The following is a 17,713-nucleotide window of genomic DNA, read 5'->3' as shown; positions in this document are numbered from 1 at the left end:
TTCATTTTATTGATAATTATTGGCTCAATCAATTTTTTGAATTTTAATAGACTATGCAATTCAATTATTTTTTCTCTTTATAATTTTCTTCAACATTTTTCACAATTAAAATAAGTTCATAGGCTTCTTCTTCTTGTATGATAACTTATATAATAGAGGTTGGAGCATGATAAGAACTTGATTCATCACTCTATCTTCATCGTCATCATTTAAAACATACTTTTTTTTTAATTACTCTTTCTTATGTTAAGCTCATGTGATTTATGTCAACATCCAAATCTACCCCACACTTTATCATTTTCCATTTTTATTCAATTCTATAGCCATTTCATCAAAGGAGAACAAAAAATAAGAGTATAAAGATATAAGAATATTTCAATATTTTCAATCAAGTTTATGCCCCGGCTAAAATTTATGCTATCAAAGGGCTATTATTTCGTTTGGGATGATTTTTTTACTGCTTCTTAAAGTTATATATACTATTATGTACTATTTAGCAGGAAGAAAGCCATCCCAAACGAAGCCTATATGAATATGATTAATAGACAGTGATGAGGATGTATGGCCTAGCAATATATCTATTATGATTGTCTCCTAAAATTTTTTAAATAATAACAATATCAACCTACTCCCTTAATCTCTCCTTACTGTTACCTTTAATCAAAACTTGATGCCGCCATCAGATTATACCAATAATTGTAGTTGTTTGATTGCCCTAAACTTGACTAAGGCTTGGTTTGGGACAGCTTTTTTATTGCTTTCTAAAACGGAGTTTTAGTAAAAAATAAAAAAAAATTGTATTAAAATTCCGTTTTAGAAAGCAATAAAAAAGCCGTCCCAAACGAAGCCTAAATCTTCATCAAATAATCTTGATTTTCCTAAATAGCAATGGTTAAGAACTCTAAACATGCTCAATTATAAGAATTTTAATTCTTCCTAAGTTGTCTAAGGCTTCGTTTGGAATGACTTTCTTACTGATTCTTAAAAAAAAAATCTTTAAGTATAAAATTTTTTTATATAAAAAACTACTTTAGAAAGCAGTAAAAAAAATATTTTAGATAGATGCCAATCTTCTCGAAATATATTACTAACTTCCTCAATATATTTATTAATACATATTGTGATGCGCTTAAATTAATTTATTTCCTTGAAATTTCCTTCATCAACTTTCTAATTGAAAATTATACTTCCCACTTTCCCACTCTAGCATTCAACTAAATAAAAAATTAAATTAAATTATATCTTTTTTTAAATTCATAATATGAAATTCTTTTTATGGAAAAAATTAGTTTAATAATTTAATAAAATTATTTAATTATAACAAATCTCAAATCTATTAAATTTGTTTTTCAAAATTAATATAATCTAATTTGCAATTAATTATTTATATATTATACTCATTTTAAAATAAATTTAAAATATTAAAAACTCATTTTAATTACAATTTCATCAAGATATATAACTTATTTTTTTTTCTACTTTTCAATTGGTCTAATTCTTAAAATCATACCTCATAAGAAGAAATTATTGTGTGTGGAGTCCAAATGAGTTCAGACTCCAATATAATTGTGGCATATCGTTTGTACATAACAGTATGTATTTATACACTATGTATAAGTTATATATACTATTATGTACAAATAATATGATGCAATCTCAAAAGAGTTTGAAGATTAGCTACATCTGAATTCCGCACGAAATAATTTCTCAGATAGGAAGCATCATTATAACTAATTTGTTCTCTTCCCTAGACAAGCAATAATTGTATGAACGTGCACCATTAAATTAAAAAATAATATAATTAAATAAATTAAGTGCTTATCATCTTTCCAAGCAAAATTAGATGCGGTACAATTTTTTGTGTTAAAATAATTTCACCGTATTAAATAAATCATTTAAATTCCCCTGTCTCAAGGATGCATAGCATTTCCCCTTCTTTGAATGCAGGCCTTTCTTTATTGGCTCCCACCCCTGCAACGCGGTGCTCACGCCACGTGTACAGCAAGATCGCACTCAATTGCCAGGACACGTGGCTGACGATCCCGATATCCAGTACGCGCGTGCGAAGGGTAAATGTGTAAAAAGACGTAATGGGCCGGCGGGCTCGGGTAAACGACAAAGTTACGTCGGGATTGAAGACGAAGAAAGAAATAACATATGAGAAAAAATTATGGAGGGGCGTTTGTGTAATTATATGTTTTAGGTGTTGGAGAATGAAGTGGGTCCCGCATAAAGGCAGCGAATACTGGGAGTTGGTGGGGTCTGCGGGTCCTTACGAATCAGCAGGAAAGTCCGTGAACCGAGCTGAGCCGGTGGGTGTCCTCGGGCTTTGGGTTCGCCATAATTGTTCAGCTTAGCGACGCTATTAAGAGTGCTGCATGAGTTGCAGAAGCTTTCGGAATTAGAAAAATTATTATGCGGAGAGTCTAAAAAAGTAAAAATGAAAAGAATCATTTGAATTATGAGTATAATCTCGCGAGAAGCGCTCAGCTAGGGTTTGCGATTTTTTCCTGTTGAGCTTCTTCCTTTCCGCCGCCCCTCCGGCTCTGCCGGAGGTTCCTCTGCATGGAGACCTCTCTTCTCTCTTCCGGTTTTCCACCCCTTTCTACTACTACAGCTGCTGTTCTGGTCTCTCTTCGCAACTGGAACCAAATATTTGCGCCGGATTCCTCGTCTGCTCCCAAAGTCTTCAACTTTTCGCACCATCCTTCGGAGCCGGAAATTATTCCTTTTTCAAGTGATAAGCTTTCTAAAGGAGGTGATGACTGGAGACTGTGTCTTGTTGGCTACTCTATTGGTCGGAGGCCCTATTATGAAGCTCTGCTGGGAGCGATCAACAAAACGTGGTCTTTAAAAGGTTCTCTGCAACTCCTCTCGTTAAGTGATGGTTTTTTCCTTTTGCGTTTTTCTTGTGAAGAAGATTATGATATGGCATGGTCTAAAGGTGTGTGGTTTTTGCTTGGTAAACCCTTTGTTCTTCAAAAGTGGCATCCTAAATTCAAACCTAAGAGGGAAAACTTTGCCTCAGTTCCTATCTGGGTTAAAATTCACGATCTCCCCCTTGCTTGGTGGAATTCGGAGGGTATCTCGAGAATTGCCAACAAGATTGGGGTTCCTCTGGCTGCTGATCACCTTACGGAGCAAAAAACTAGGCTCACCTTTGCTCGGGTTTGTGTACTTGTAGACTGTAATGCTACTTATCCTGAAGTTATCAAAGTTTCTCTGGACGGGGATATAGTAGAGCTGAAGGTTCAATATGAATGGAGACCGGTGCCTTGTGAACATTGCAAATCTCTTGTCCATTATTCTTCTTCATGTCCTCAGAATCCTAAACCTGCTGAGAATGAACAGGTGAACAATTTCTCCAAAACCTGTGGAAGAAGTTTCAGTAAGAAACCTACTAATCGTTTTCCGTCGAGACCCCCCACAAACAACAGACCTCCCCGGTCGGATTCCAGGCCTAAAGATTCTACCATTCCAACTATAGCTGGTCCTTCCAATATTCCAACTTCACCTAAGCATTTGAACAGTATTGGACAACCTTTACATTATCAAGTTCACTCCCCTCCTCCTTCGACTTCTAAGGTTATTCCTCAGTCTAATTCTTTGGCTGAGGATTTGCCGTCCAGTATGCTCCCCAATGTGGAACCAGTCAGCCACACCTTTGTGGATCCTGTGACTGATTCTACCGTTGCAAATATCCCTAATCTCAACATACCTACTGAAGAAATCTCTGATTCTTCATCCTCTATGATGAACATTACTCACAAACAATCTACTGTCATTACCTCTCCTAACAAGTTTGAGATTTTAAACTCTCAAATTGATTCTGATCAGCAGGATGTTTTGATTTCCGGTAATGATTTTGCTGGTAATTCTCATAAGCAATCTGGGAAAAACAAGAAGCAGCCAATGGTAGAAACATCCAGAAAGACTGCAAAGGGAAAGCAGAGTAAAAAATCTCAATCTCAAAATACTTCCTAATGTCTTTTCCTAACATTGGGGTTTGGAATGTTAGAGGCTTTAATAAGCTTCAAAAAGTTTTAAGTTGTAAAAGACTTATTTCTTCTTTTAAGCTGGACATGCTCTGTTTGCTTGAAACTCGCGTTCATGCGTCTTCTCTGATGGAACCCTTTTTTGATTCAGCTCATTCCTTGTTTCCGAATGAAGCTAGTTTTAATAATTTTAACCTCTCTTCCTCTGGTAGGATTTGGGTTAAATGGGATTCTAGTAAGATTGCTTTTTCTCCTTCTCTTGTGACAACGCAATTAATCAATGGGATTGTAACTGTGGGTAATCAGAACCCTTTTCAGTTATCTTTTGTTTATGCGGCTAATGGCTCTTCTGAAAGGAAAGATCTTTGGACTTCTATCAGTCAAGTGGCTCCCTCTACTGATTTACCTTGGGCTGTTTTGGGGGACTTTAATTGTTGTCGATATGCCAATGAGAAATCTGGTGGCTCTGCTCTCCATCACTCTAGTCTGGTTGATCTTAATTCCATGATTTTTGCTAATAAATTGATGGATTTGAATTCTGTGGGTAACTTTTTTACTTGCTATAATCAGCAAGCTAATAATCTTATTTTTATTAAATTGGATCGTGCTCTTGTTAATGATGATTGGGTGAAGAATTTTTCTTCTTCTTTCTGCTCCTTTCAGAGCCCTTCTTGCTCGGACCACTCTCCGATTATTTTACATTCTGGGGTTTCCACTACCTCTTATCACCGATTCTTATTCAAGAATTTCTGGACTAAGCATGATATGTACTGGTATTTTCTTTTAAATGCTATTTCTCTGCCGATAACTGGGAATCCTTTATCCCATTTTTGTAATGTTCTTAAACGTCTGAAAGGTGATATTAAACATCATGATTGGGCCAACTCTAATTCTTTAGACGTTAAGCTTGATGCCCTGCATGTCACTCAGCAGAATCTTTTGACTATCCTTGAGAATTCTCAACTGGATGCTTCTCTCAATGTTGCTCTCAAAGACATAAATTAACAAATTTCTGAGATCTCTTCTATGAAGGCTAGTTGGATTATTCAGAGAGCTAAAATTAATTGGCTTCATCATGGTAAAGATGATTTAAAATTTCTATATGCGAAAATAAGAAGTAGAATGGGAAGTACTAAATCTGTTGTTAATTTATTTTCCTGTAATCCTACTTCTGATAAGAAAGAGGTGATCAATACTATTATTGGGCATTTTCAGGAACTTTTTAATCCTCTTCCTTCTTCTTATAGGAATGTGGATGTTTTTCCCATTGGGTCTACTGTTCCTGATTTTTACTCTAATCTGCTTACTGCCCCTATTTTAGACGATGAAATCAAGGCTGCAGTTTTTAAAGGCTCTTCTAAATCCTCTCCCGGCCCTGATGGTTTCAATTACCACTTTTATAAATCTGGATGGCATATCATTGGTCCGTTGGTGTGCAAAGCTATCAGATTTTTCTTCTTAAAAGGATTTCTTCCTAGTGGGATCAAAGCTACTGCTCTAGCTATCATTCCCAAACATCGAAACGCCACTTCTATCTCTGATTATAGGCCGATTTCTTTATGCAACACTCTCTACAAAATTATTACAAAAATTATTGCTATAAGGATGAAACCTATTATGCCTCTCATTGTTAAAGACACGCAAGCTGGTTTTGTGAAATCGAGAATATCCACTGATAGTATTCTCCTTGCTAGTGATATCCTTTCTTTGGTTAATAAGAGAGGTTTTGGTAACATTTTTTGTGCAAAGATTGATATCAAAAAAGCCTTTGATTCGGTCTCCAGAGAATTTTTACTTGCTCGTATGTCTCAAAAAGGTTTCCCTAACCCATTTATCCAATGGATTAAGGCTTGTATTACAAATGTTAATTTTTCTGTGATTATTGAAGGTGCTTTGGAAGGTTATTTCTCTTCTTCTTCGGGGCTAAGGCAAGGTTGCCCTATTAGCCCTTATTTATTTTGTTTGGTCATGGATGCCTTATCTAATCTTTTGGAAGAGAGAGGTTTTAAAGGTTTTAAAGATGGTGACTATCAATTATCTCATCTTCTTTATGCTGATGATGTTTTAATCATTGGTGAGGCTACGGTGGAGAATTGTTTAACTCTTTCTGCTATTCTTAATGAATTTGCAATTGCTTCGGGTTTGCATATTAATTTTGAAAAGTGTTCTGTTATGTTTTCCAAAAATCAAAGAAATCAAGATAGGTTGTGCCAAGCTCTCTCTATCTATAATGTTGCATCAAAGATCACATATCTTGGCATTCCTATCTCCTTCTATAGGTTGAAGGTCACTGATTTCCTGCCTTTGATGGATAAGTTGAATAAGAAATTCACAGGATGGAAAGCTAATCTATTATCTCTGGCCGGGAGACTGCAATACTTAAAGTTTACTATTCAAAACACAATTGCTTATTGGATCAGAGGTTCCATCTTACCTAAGACTGTTATTAAGTTTTTTAAGAAAACTTGCTCTAAATTTCTATTCTTTGGAGACATTACTAGCTTAAGAAAACTGCATATGATATCCTGGGATACTGTTTGCAAGCCTATTCTTAAAGGGGGTTTGGGCATTCCTTCTTTAAGTGCTCTTACTCATGCTTTTAACTGCTCTGTCATTTATCGGATGTATAATTGTAATTCTCCATTATCTGCCTGGTTAACTGCTCATTATCTGTCTCCCTGGCGTCCTCTATCTTCTGATGCTAGCAAATTTTGGATGTCTGTTTGTAAGACTGCTGTTTTGGTAAAATCAAATTTCAAGTTTATTATTACACCAAATGCTCCTATTTCTGTTTTTTGGGATCATTGGTGTAATAACTCCTCTCTTGCGGATTTGGGGGGAGGTGCTTTACTGGATAGCTTCTCTTATCCTCTCCTCAAAAATTATATTTCTGATTCTAATTGGGTGTTGCCAAACGAAATTCCTATGAATATAAGAACTGCTGTCTGTAATAACGAGATTCAGGTCAACTCTACTGTGTGTTTAATCTGGAAAGACTGTGACAAGCCTAAATTTTCTGATTTTCTGCTGGATTGCTACAGTCATTTGACTGATTGTAGCTGGTATAATTATGTTTGGCACAAAAAGAACATTTTGAAGCATTCGGTTTATGTTTGGCTTGCTCTTGTTGGGGGTTTGAAAACACAGGATGCCTTAAACTTAAGATCTATTTATGTGCAAGAAAATTGCTCACTCTGCCATTATGCTTCTGAAACTGTGAATCACCTTTTCTTTGAGTGTTCCTACTCCTTTTTGATACTGAACTCTCTCATCCCTGGTTCGAAGAACTTTTTCTTTAGACCTACTATTCTGCAACTGTGCCAATGGGTGGAGAATGAATTTTCTAATTCCCAATACTTTAGGAATTTCTATTTCCTAATGATTTGCTGCATCATTTACCAAATTTGGAGAGAAAGAAATTGCAGGAGATTTGGTAATGAGTTTCGTAGCTCTTCCTCTCTTCATTATCTTATCAAAAGGCTGATTATTGAAAAAGTTGCTATGTGGAAAAATTCCAATGAGCTACTGGAGAATTTCTGATTGCTGGGTTGGTATATTTTTGCTGCTGTTGTTGTTGTTCTGCTGGTTTGGTGGTTATTATCAGAACAATGTTCATACACTGTTGCTACTCTCTGTTATTTCCTTCCCTTGGAGGGCCTTCGGGGCAACCAGGGATATGCTGTTTTTTGTTGATAAAAGCCGAGGCCTGATTATATGGAAGCTGGAGCACTTTTGGAGATCTTTTTTGCTGCTTCTGCCCTGTTTTTCTTTTGGCTTTCTTAATTTTCAGGTTCTTTTTGCTGATTGTTGGATACTGGATGCTGGAGCACTTTTGGATGATTATTCTGCCTGCAATTTTTTGCTGAGCCCTGGATCGTTGCTGCTCGTGGTTTTTCGTTACAAGCCATCTCACGATATTGCTCATGTTTTGATCTGTGAATTTTATGTTGTTTTTTGTATTTGGGTGGTATAGTTGTGGTTTTTTCGGACTTTGCATAAGGTTTTGTTTTTTCTGCTTATGCAAGGTTTAGTCATTTATTTTTCATTTACTCCTGTAACACTTTTCTTATGAAATATAAGGGCTTTGGCCCCAAAATTTCCCAAAAAAAAAATTATGAGTATAATATATATCATATTTGTATACATATATTATATACAGTGTGTGCACATATTATATATAATATATACAATATGTATACACACATATTCGGACGGTTTTTCCATCCGAATTCTGCACATAATAATTTCTCCTAGATTAATATATTGGTTGAAAATTTTAAATATCAATAAAAAAAATTTTGAGTTTAAAGTTTACATATATATGATGTGTGTATGAATTTATCTTAATTGACCTAAATGTCCTATGAAAAAAAAAATATTGATACTTTTGATCTCATTTAAAATGAAAAAAAAATCAAAATTCATTAAGTTTTCAAATATTGGTCTGAGTGAAATAAACGGTAATTAAGTTGTGATTTTGTTGTTTGAAAAAAGAATATATAATATTGCAAAATAAAATGCTATGAAAGAAAATTGTAATGTATTGAAATTATTTTAAATTGGGATGGATAAAAAATAAATTCATATGATTATTTTTTTATTTGATTTGAATTAAAATGAATGCATTGTAAAACTCAAAATAGATATGGCCACTAGTTAGTGGAAGGTGAAAGATAACACTCAGTGGTGGCAAAGGATAGCCGACAATGACAACAGTCAATAGTGGGAGGCAGAGAAAGCTAATGATGATGACAAAGAATTTAAGGTGTATTTAAAAATCACCAAATTTTAACAATTTTTAAATACACCAATTTGCACTACAATGTGCATTCCAAATACATCAAAATTTTACTCTATATGTTTTTCTTCAGATCAAATTTTGATATATTCAAAACTCTAATATGTGAAATATTTTACATCCCTTTCACTTTTAATCAACTTTAAAAATGAAAAATTAATATTAAAAAATTATCAATTTTGGATACTCCTAAAAAAATTGAGCTGGTCAAAATAATATTTCAAAGTTTTGAAAACTTACTTCTTGTTGCGAGCTAGAATATACGCGGCGATAGAGTTGTAATTTTACGTCTTAGCGTTGCACGGATATCCAGCTTACACACAAAGAACACAAGATTTTTTATGTGAAAAACCCTGAACAAGGGGAAAAATCACGAGGCCTAGCCCAGTTGAAAAGATTTCACTAAAATTTGAGTTGAGTACAATGGGCTGACTCATCCTTGAGGACGATCATATTACAAATGTCAACCGTATGGCTGAAGTCTAGTGTTAAATCTGGCGTCACTTTGAAGTTGGGGCGTTAGTTAGTAGTTTGATAGTGACTTGGCAGAATTCAGGTGTCAGTTGATGGTGTGGCGAAGTTTAGGGCCTCAAGTGTTGGTATGGCGGAGTTCAGACCCTTAAGCAGTGGTCCAGCAAAGGTGCGGTGGTCCGGTGAAAGCAAGGGTCTCAGGTGGTGGTCTGGTGAAGACGAGGGCCTCAGGTGGTTGTCCGGCGCAGGCGAGGGCCTCATGTGGTGGTCCGGCGAAGGCGAGGGCCTCAGGTGGTGTTTTGATGAAGGTGAGGACCTCAGGTGGTGGTCTGGCGAAGGTGAGGGCCTCAAGTGGTAGTCCGACGAAACTCCGACGGTGGTCCAGCGAAACTCCGCCGGTGGTCGAGAAGGGTCTTCTTCCTTCTCTTCTCTTCTTCTCTTCTTGCTTTGGATCCCCTTTCAAGAGAAATAAGGGGTCTATTTATAGATTTCTAGAGTGGCATGGCCTGTAAATAGGTGAAAGATCAAGGGTAAATTGGGAGTGATTGGATGGACGGCCGATGTTGAATCCCTTGATCATGGACTGTTAGATGGACATTTGAATGTCTTAGTGATGTCGGATTTTGGTGATCTTGGGCTCGTTGGATTTGTCTCGTCGAGCCGCTCGATTTGACTATAAGCACGTTATGTTTGAAAACTATTTGGTAGTCCAAATTGTGGTTTGAACCTTCCAACAACGCTTCTAACCCTTGATTTGGACCCGTTTGGACTCGGATTGGGTTGGATTTTGTGTCGTTGGTTTGTATTCTTGAGATGCTCAGTAAGACTATAAGTTTGCTGAAATCGGAGTTCGGATGGTCCCAATATTAATTTCGGAAGTTTCCGGCTTGATTTTGCATTGAGATTCGTGCCCAATCAAGACAATTTTTTGTTGACATATCACTTCTTATGAAACCACGTCCTTATTCTTTTAATTAAGTTCACGTTCTTTCTTTTCTTATCTGTTTTCTTAATACATTCTCAACATCTTCACAAAATATAAAATTATCCTATGCGGTTATACCTAATTAAACTTTCATGCATTACCTTATAAGCTTATACAACTATTAACTAGCATAAAGTTGTCCCAACAAGTCATCAGAATTTATAACTAAAATTAATGTAAAAAATAGAAATAATATGCAAGAAATCATATTCATATAAACATTAATTTATCGTACAAATTCTTATCGTTTCTATATCAAGTGAATCAATCGTATCATATATATCATACATCATGCGTCTTTAGCCTTACACTATATAATTGTATCAATACAAGATCAACCTTGTTGCATATCAATCATCAGTCATGTTTATTTTATCTTTCAATCAATCATATCGACCAATCATTCAAATCAATCATATCATATGTCTTGTATCATATATCTTGCATATATTGTATCATGTATATCTTGTATATTGTATCTTGTATCTCATATCATGTCTCTTGTTCATGTATCTATATGTCATAAGGTCAGCCCAACAGAAATTATTCTCGTTAATCTTGTGATCAACCCACCAGGAATCGACCTCATCGATCATGTCTCATCACTCATTAGTCCTATTTATCAACATTCTTATCAATCGTCAACCACCAGTCATCAATATCCACTCATTAGTGTCATATATCATCAGCATTATATATCATTAGTCTTATCAGTCATCATTCATCTCATCGCAGTCTCATCTACCATCAATCTTATATATCATTATTTTTATCGATCACTCATTAGTCATTAGTCTCCACATATCAATCATTAGTCCCATCTATCATCAATATTATCTATCATTTGTCATGATTTCTCATTAATCTTATATGAGTCATCAGTCTTTTTAATCATATCAATATCAACCCCTTTCATTTCATCAGTTCATTCATTTTATTTGTTCTTACATGCAATTTATATCATGTATATTATAATAACAAATATTTTATACACATCATATGTAATTATTATAATATGTATATCTATTCAATGTGCTCATCAATATGCATGTATTATATAAAAATGCATGTTATGTCGAATGAATAGTAATCATATGCATGTCGTGTATCTTATATTCAAATTTTGTACATTAGCTTGTGATCACATTGCACCCATTCTTACTCTACTCATTTCAAATAAAATATAATCTAAGCAAAATTAATTGGCAAAATTTCAATATAAACTAATCAAAAATGTTCATAATAAAGATATATATTACATACCAAAAGTTGCAAAGAGAAAGTTAATTGAAATGAGAGATATTATATTTTTATCAATTTCAAAAGAAAAAAAATGACTAAACTCAAAATCATTAAAAATAGATATAGATTAGAGATCACTTACAACAACCAAAAAAACTTTCATAACAAAAATAACTGACAAAAAAAGCTCAAGAAGACCTTTTCTCTCCCTCTCTTCCTTTCTTCCCCAACAAGACAAACAAAATGGGAAGGGGAATGATTTGGTTAGAGGATATTTATTCTTCTCGGTGCTACAATACTCAGCACCATTGCGCTGCATGCATAATTTGGAATTACTATAATAAAGAAAAGATTATTGTTGTGCCCACCAACTTAGCACTACTGACCAATTTTTATATTTTAAAGACAAATTCATTTTATAAAATTTTGAGTTTTCACATCATTTCTCTACTTTTATTTGAAAATTTTGATATATGCCTCACAAAATAATTTATGGATGAAAAATGAGTTAATACATAATAAATTGCATACCTTATTTTAGAACTTTTGACATAAAAATTTTGATACTTACCAAATCTTTGTATACATATTATATTAAATCAAGTTAAAAAAGTAATTTATGCATATTTAATTTAAACATGAAACTAGTTGTCATAAACATAATTTTATATTGTTGACAGACACTGTCTATTAAAATATTTATTATTATGTGCTGGAAAATTTGAGTATGTATAGTATCTATTTTATGTGTTAGAGTTGTATAAAAATTAAGCACATGCATAGAAAAGTTGTTAAATCAAAATTTTTTATGTGAAAAATTCGAAAAGGGAAAAATCCACAGGGCTTGGCCTAGATGAAAAAATCCATTATGTAATAAATAATACAAGAATCATCCCTTCCTGATAATTAAAAAATAGGGGATTATTTGAAAATAAATATTTGATTTTTCTTGAGAAATGTTATAGAAATCAATTGTTCACATATGGATAGTTAACACCCCAAAAAGGCTTGATTTCTCTTATATGGTGTAACAGCTCAAATTCTTAACTATCGAGATATTGTTCGATCGCTTTGGCTTAAGGGTCTCAAAATTTTGTCTCATTGGTGTAACTTTCTAGGAGGTCACCCATCTAAGAATTTATCTGGGATGAGCAGGCTTAACTACGAAATTTCTTAATAAAATTTCAATCATTACATCAAAAGGTGCCTCAATGTTTAAGAATTTAGCTTTTTTTTTACTTAAGTGACTTCACATATAGATTATAGAAGTATGATGTCCACATAAATATAGTCAATACCCAACAACAGAATTAAATCTTGATAGGGGTCTGGAGATAGAACTGATTACTAGCTAGTGGTGTTCGCCGTCGATGATATCGGGTTGTGAATGTTGGCGGCGATAGCTAAACAAATGTGAAAGTGCTATCTATTTCTCTCTTTTCTTCCTCCTCTCTTATGTGAAGAATAAGGTTTTATTTATAGGTTTTTTAGAAAGAGCATTTTGGCAATTGAACCAGAATCCAAAACATTCTATTATATGGCTCATATCTATTTTCTTTATCATGAAGCATTTTTTAAGCATTTAATGTTTTAATAATGTTGGAATTGAGAGATCTTGGATTCATTGGATTTGTTTCTTCGAGTCGTTCGATTCAGCTTTAATCACATCAAATTTGAAGTTCGAATGATCATGATTTAATCTTAAAAATTTTGAAATTAAAGATTACCTCGAAATTTATACAAATCATGTCATTTTTTTTATAAGTCATATCAATTATAATATTAATTATCATTTGCATTTTAATATAGTTTTATCAATACCCCCTTCAAAGACCTTATTTTTTTTCAAATATATAATTTCCTTGACTTGGCCATCACTTATTTATCAAATATTAAAGAAAAATGAAAAGAAATTACAATAAATCCTAGAAACTAGCCCTTTGAGGTACATACCATTTGTATTTTTTTTCTTTTTTTGGAAAATTGGGACATTCTATGCTGTAGTTGTTAGCTATGAGCACTTGTCATAGCTTTATTTAATTATTATTTTCAATTAATTGTGATTTTACAGGTACTATTGATGACCAGCAGCCTAAAGCGCAGAATGTAGCTGCCATAAATATGGAGATTTTTTTTTTTTTTTTGAATGATGTATGGTGAGGTAGTAAGAAAATAGAATAACTTAATCATAAGAAAATTAAATAAAAGAGAAATAAATTATCAGATCTAAGGAAAATAAATATACTGAGAGTGTGAAAGTGGGGGAAAATTATTTTTTATTTTTTATTTTATTTTGAGATAAATAAATAATAAAAAATAATTATTTATATTTTTTTGAACAGTTTGAGCAATTTGAGGAACTTTTATTTGGTCCGATGAACGGACGTAGAGCTACGTTCTGCCGGCACTGAGATCGCGCCACGTAGCAGGCACAAAACCGCGGATCCGACCCGGCAAATAGTGGGTATGTCGCACGTGAGTTTTTTAAATCCATGACAACCCGGTATTGCTCGGTATTGCTAGGTATTTGTCGATTTTGCTCGGCAATAACGAGAAATACCATTATGTGAAGACAAATATCGAGCAATACCGAGTAATACCGAGCAATACCGAGTTTTTTAGAAAAACTGGGTATTAGTCGGTATTGCTCGGTATTGGTCTTCACAGAGCGGTATTTCTCGTTATTTCCAAGCAATACCTAGCAATATCGAGCAATACCGAGCAAATACCGAGTAATACCTAGCAATACGCGAACATAGCATTCCCGGGTTCCGGTCCGGGTCAAGTCGTCAGGCCGCATAATAAATAGTAAGACCATGTGGCGCGATCTAAGTGGTGACTGACGTAGAGCTAGTCTGGTCACCAGACCTAATAATTGTTCCAATTTTAGGGCGGATAATGTCCGCGAAAATTTTCCGCTCAATTAATGGGCCACTACTTAATCCACAATTATTTATATAAGTCATTCATTTAAAATAAATTTTTAAAAATTATTATTTATTTTAATTAAATTTTTTTGAAGAATTCTAGCCAAAGAAATATGACTAAAAAATTTAAGATTAGTAAAAATATGTTGAGTTTAGGTATTTTTTAGTTGTTTGATGAAAACATCCGTGTAATAGGTGTATTTATAAAAAAAAATACTTATTGTAAAAACCATCATGCATGGGGATTTCTCTAAACAAACATCAAAATTATTTTTTATTAAATTGCAGTATTATTTTCTATGTTGGCCACATTGCATCAAATTCTGACTTTCAATTATTTCAAGCATTTAGGATGGCTTTTTAATTATTTTTTAAAATATTTTTTTAGCTTTAAAAAGTATTAAGAAAATAGTTTCAAATGAAACTAAGGCTTTATTCGTGATAGTTTTCTTACTATTTCTTAAAACAATTTTTTGTATAAAATTTTTAATTTTTAAACTAAAAAATTAGAGGCTTCGCCATTTTGGCCAAATTGAACCCGAATCGCAAACAATTCTATTATGAATGCGCTCATTATCTATTTTCTATTTATCATGAGCATTTTGTTTAAGCATTTAATGTTTCTAATCAATGTTGGATATTGAGAGATCTTCGGATTTCATTGGAAATTTGTTTCTTCGAGTCGTTACGATTCAACTATATCAATCAAATTTGAAGTCGAATGATCATGATTTTAATCTTAAATAATTTTGAAATAATTAAATGATGTAACCTGGAAATTAATACAAATACATGTTCATTTTTTTACTAAGTCATTATCAAAGTTATAATATATATTTATTTCATATTAAATATCTTTATTCAAATACCCCTCTTCAAAGAGCCTTCTCTTATTTTTTTTTCAATATAGTAATTTCCTTGACTTGGCCATTCACCTTTTTATCAAATATTAAAAGAAAAATGAAAAGAAAATTACCAAATTAAATCCTAGAAACTAAGCCTCTTTGAGGGACTACATCTTTGATTTTTTTTCTTTTTTTTGGGAAAATTGCGTACAGCTGATGATTCCGGTCAGTGTTAGACTTATGCAGCACTTTGTCATAGCTTTATTTATTATTATTTTCATTAATTCGTGATTTTAACAGGTATATTTTGATTGACAGACATGGGCCTAAAGCGAGGAATGTAGCTAGACCATAATACTGGACGATTTTTATTGGTTTTTCTTTTGTTTATTTTGAATGAACTTATGTTGAGAGTAGTAGAAAAATAGAAATAACTTAGATCATAAGAAATTAAATAAAAGGAGAAATAAACGAGTTATTATAGATCTAAGGAAAATAAATTAGATGAGAGTGTAAAAAGTGGGGGAGAATAAATTATTTTTCCATTTTTAAAATTATATTTTGAGATGAATAAATAGTTAAAAAATAATTATTTATAAACTTTTTGAACAGTTTTAGCAAGCAATTTAAGGGAGGATCGGATTAACTGTCCGCGAAAAATTTTTCGTTCCAAACATTATGGCCACTGCTTACATTCCACAATTGCATTTATATATACTTATTATTTATTGTTAATTAAATTTTATTGAAAGATATTCTAGTCAAAAAAATAAGACTAAAAAAAATACTTAAGATTAGTAAAAATATGTTAGTTTAGGGTATTTTTTTTTTAGTTGTTTGTATCTGAAAACCATCCATGTAAGATCATCTCCAACCGAAAATCTCATTTTCACCTCCAAAATGCCCGGAAACTACAATTAATGCCGTTAGTGATTATCATCTGCACATGGAACACGTTTTCCTCCTTTTGCATGTTAACCGTCTCCAATCCTTTTTTTCTCCAGGGCGACAAGTTCGGTAGAGTGGTAAAAATGGCGGAGATGAACATGGACTGCAACGCCATCATTTGGCGTCCCACTGTTCACTCTTAGCTCATATAGCTGGAAAATTTGCAGTTCGGTCTGGAGCTGGCCTTTAGGCAGGCTCCATTCAAGCGTTTGGAGGTCGGCTTGGAGATGCCCTAATGGTGTATTTATAAAAAAAAAAATTACTTAGTAAAGAACCCTTCATGCATGGGGGATCTTCTCTTGAAACAAACCATTCAAATTATTTGTTTTATAATATTGGCCTAGTATTAAATTTCTATGTCTGGCCACATTGCATCAAATTTTGACTTTCAATTTTTTTCATGTCCATTTAGGATGGCTTTTTAATTATTTTTTAAATAATTTTTTAGCTTTAAGAAAGCAGTATTAAAAAAATAGTTTACAAAGCAACGCTTAAGGCTGCTTATATCTGATAGTTTTTCTCTACTATTGTTCTCCTTAAGCAATTTTTAAATAATAGAATATTTTTTTAATTTTAAAACTAATAAATTGGGTTAAGAATGCAATAAAAAAGCCATCCAATGGAAACCTAAGAAATTATATTTGGGAAAGACTTTTTAAAACTGGTTGTCTAAAGCAATTTCAATAATTTTTTTTAAAGAATTAAAAAGTTAATAGTAAGCCAGTATATTTAATTCCATTTTAGCATAGTTTTTAAGAAGTTATGAATTTAAAATTAAACATTTTTCAATTTTTTAATACTCATGATATTTATATTATTTATTTATAATATATAATCAATATATATTATATTTATATCTATTTTCTCAAAGAGTGTGTTATTTAATATTAATTGAAAAGTTTTAATATAGATATTTTGAAAGCAATACATGTAAGATTTTATGTAAATTTGAAGTAAAATTACTAACTTTCAAATAATTGGAATAGTTCCATCAGTTAGTTTGTAGTGTATTGGAAACTTAGTTAAATTGAATTAGTTATATTTTAGATAATCTTTAATCAAGTATTATTTAATGTTTGTTCTAATATTTTTTTTTTTCATTTAATTATATTATTAATAGTGCTCATTATTATACCAAATATATGTTGAGGGTCTAAAATTAAGAAAAATATATAATAAAAATTAACTTACTACTGTGGACAGAATATCTTGATTAGAAATATATATTAAAAATTGAATTCGCTGTTTTAGATTTTTCGGCAGCAAGCCATGTCTCCTTATTTGATGTTATTTTAAAAAAATAAATTATTATTTATGTTTATTTTAAATATTTTGAACTATTATTTAGGAAAAACGAAGAATTCATAATGTTAATTATCAATTTTATGTTCACATTCATAGAATAATTTTTTTAATAATACTAAATTGGATCTAATCATTGTTTAAGATTACTATGAGATAAATGTGTTTCAATATAAAAACCTTTATTTTGGGAAAACAAC

This window comes from Dendrobium catenatum, unplaced genomic scaffold, assembly GCF_001605985.2.
Source record: "Dendrobium catenatum unplaced genomic scaffold, ASM160598v2 fragScaff_scaffold_1347, whole genome shotgun sequence".
In the NCBI taxonomy this organism is placed as follows: Eukaryota; Viridiplantae; Streptophyta; class Magnoliopsida; order Asparagales; family Orchidaceae; genus Dendrobium; species Dendrobium catenatum.
This window is presented reverse-complemented; position numbering follows the sequence as displayed.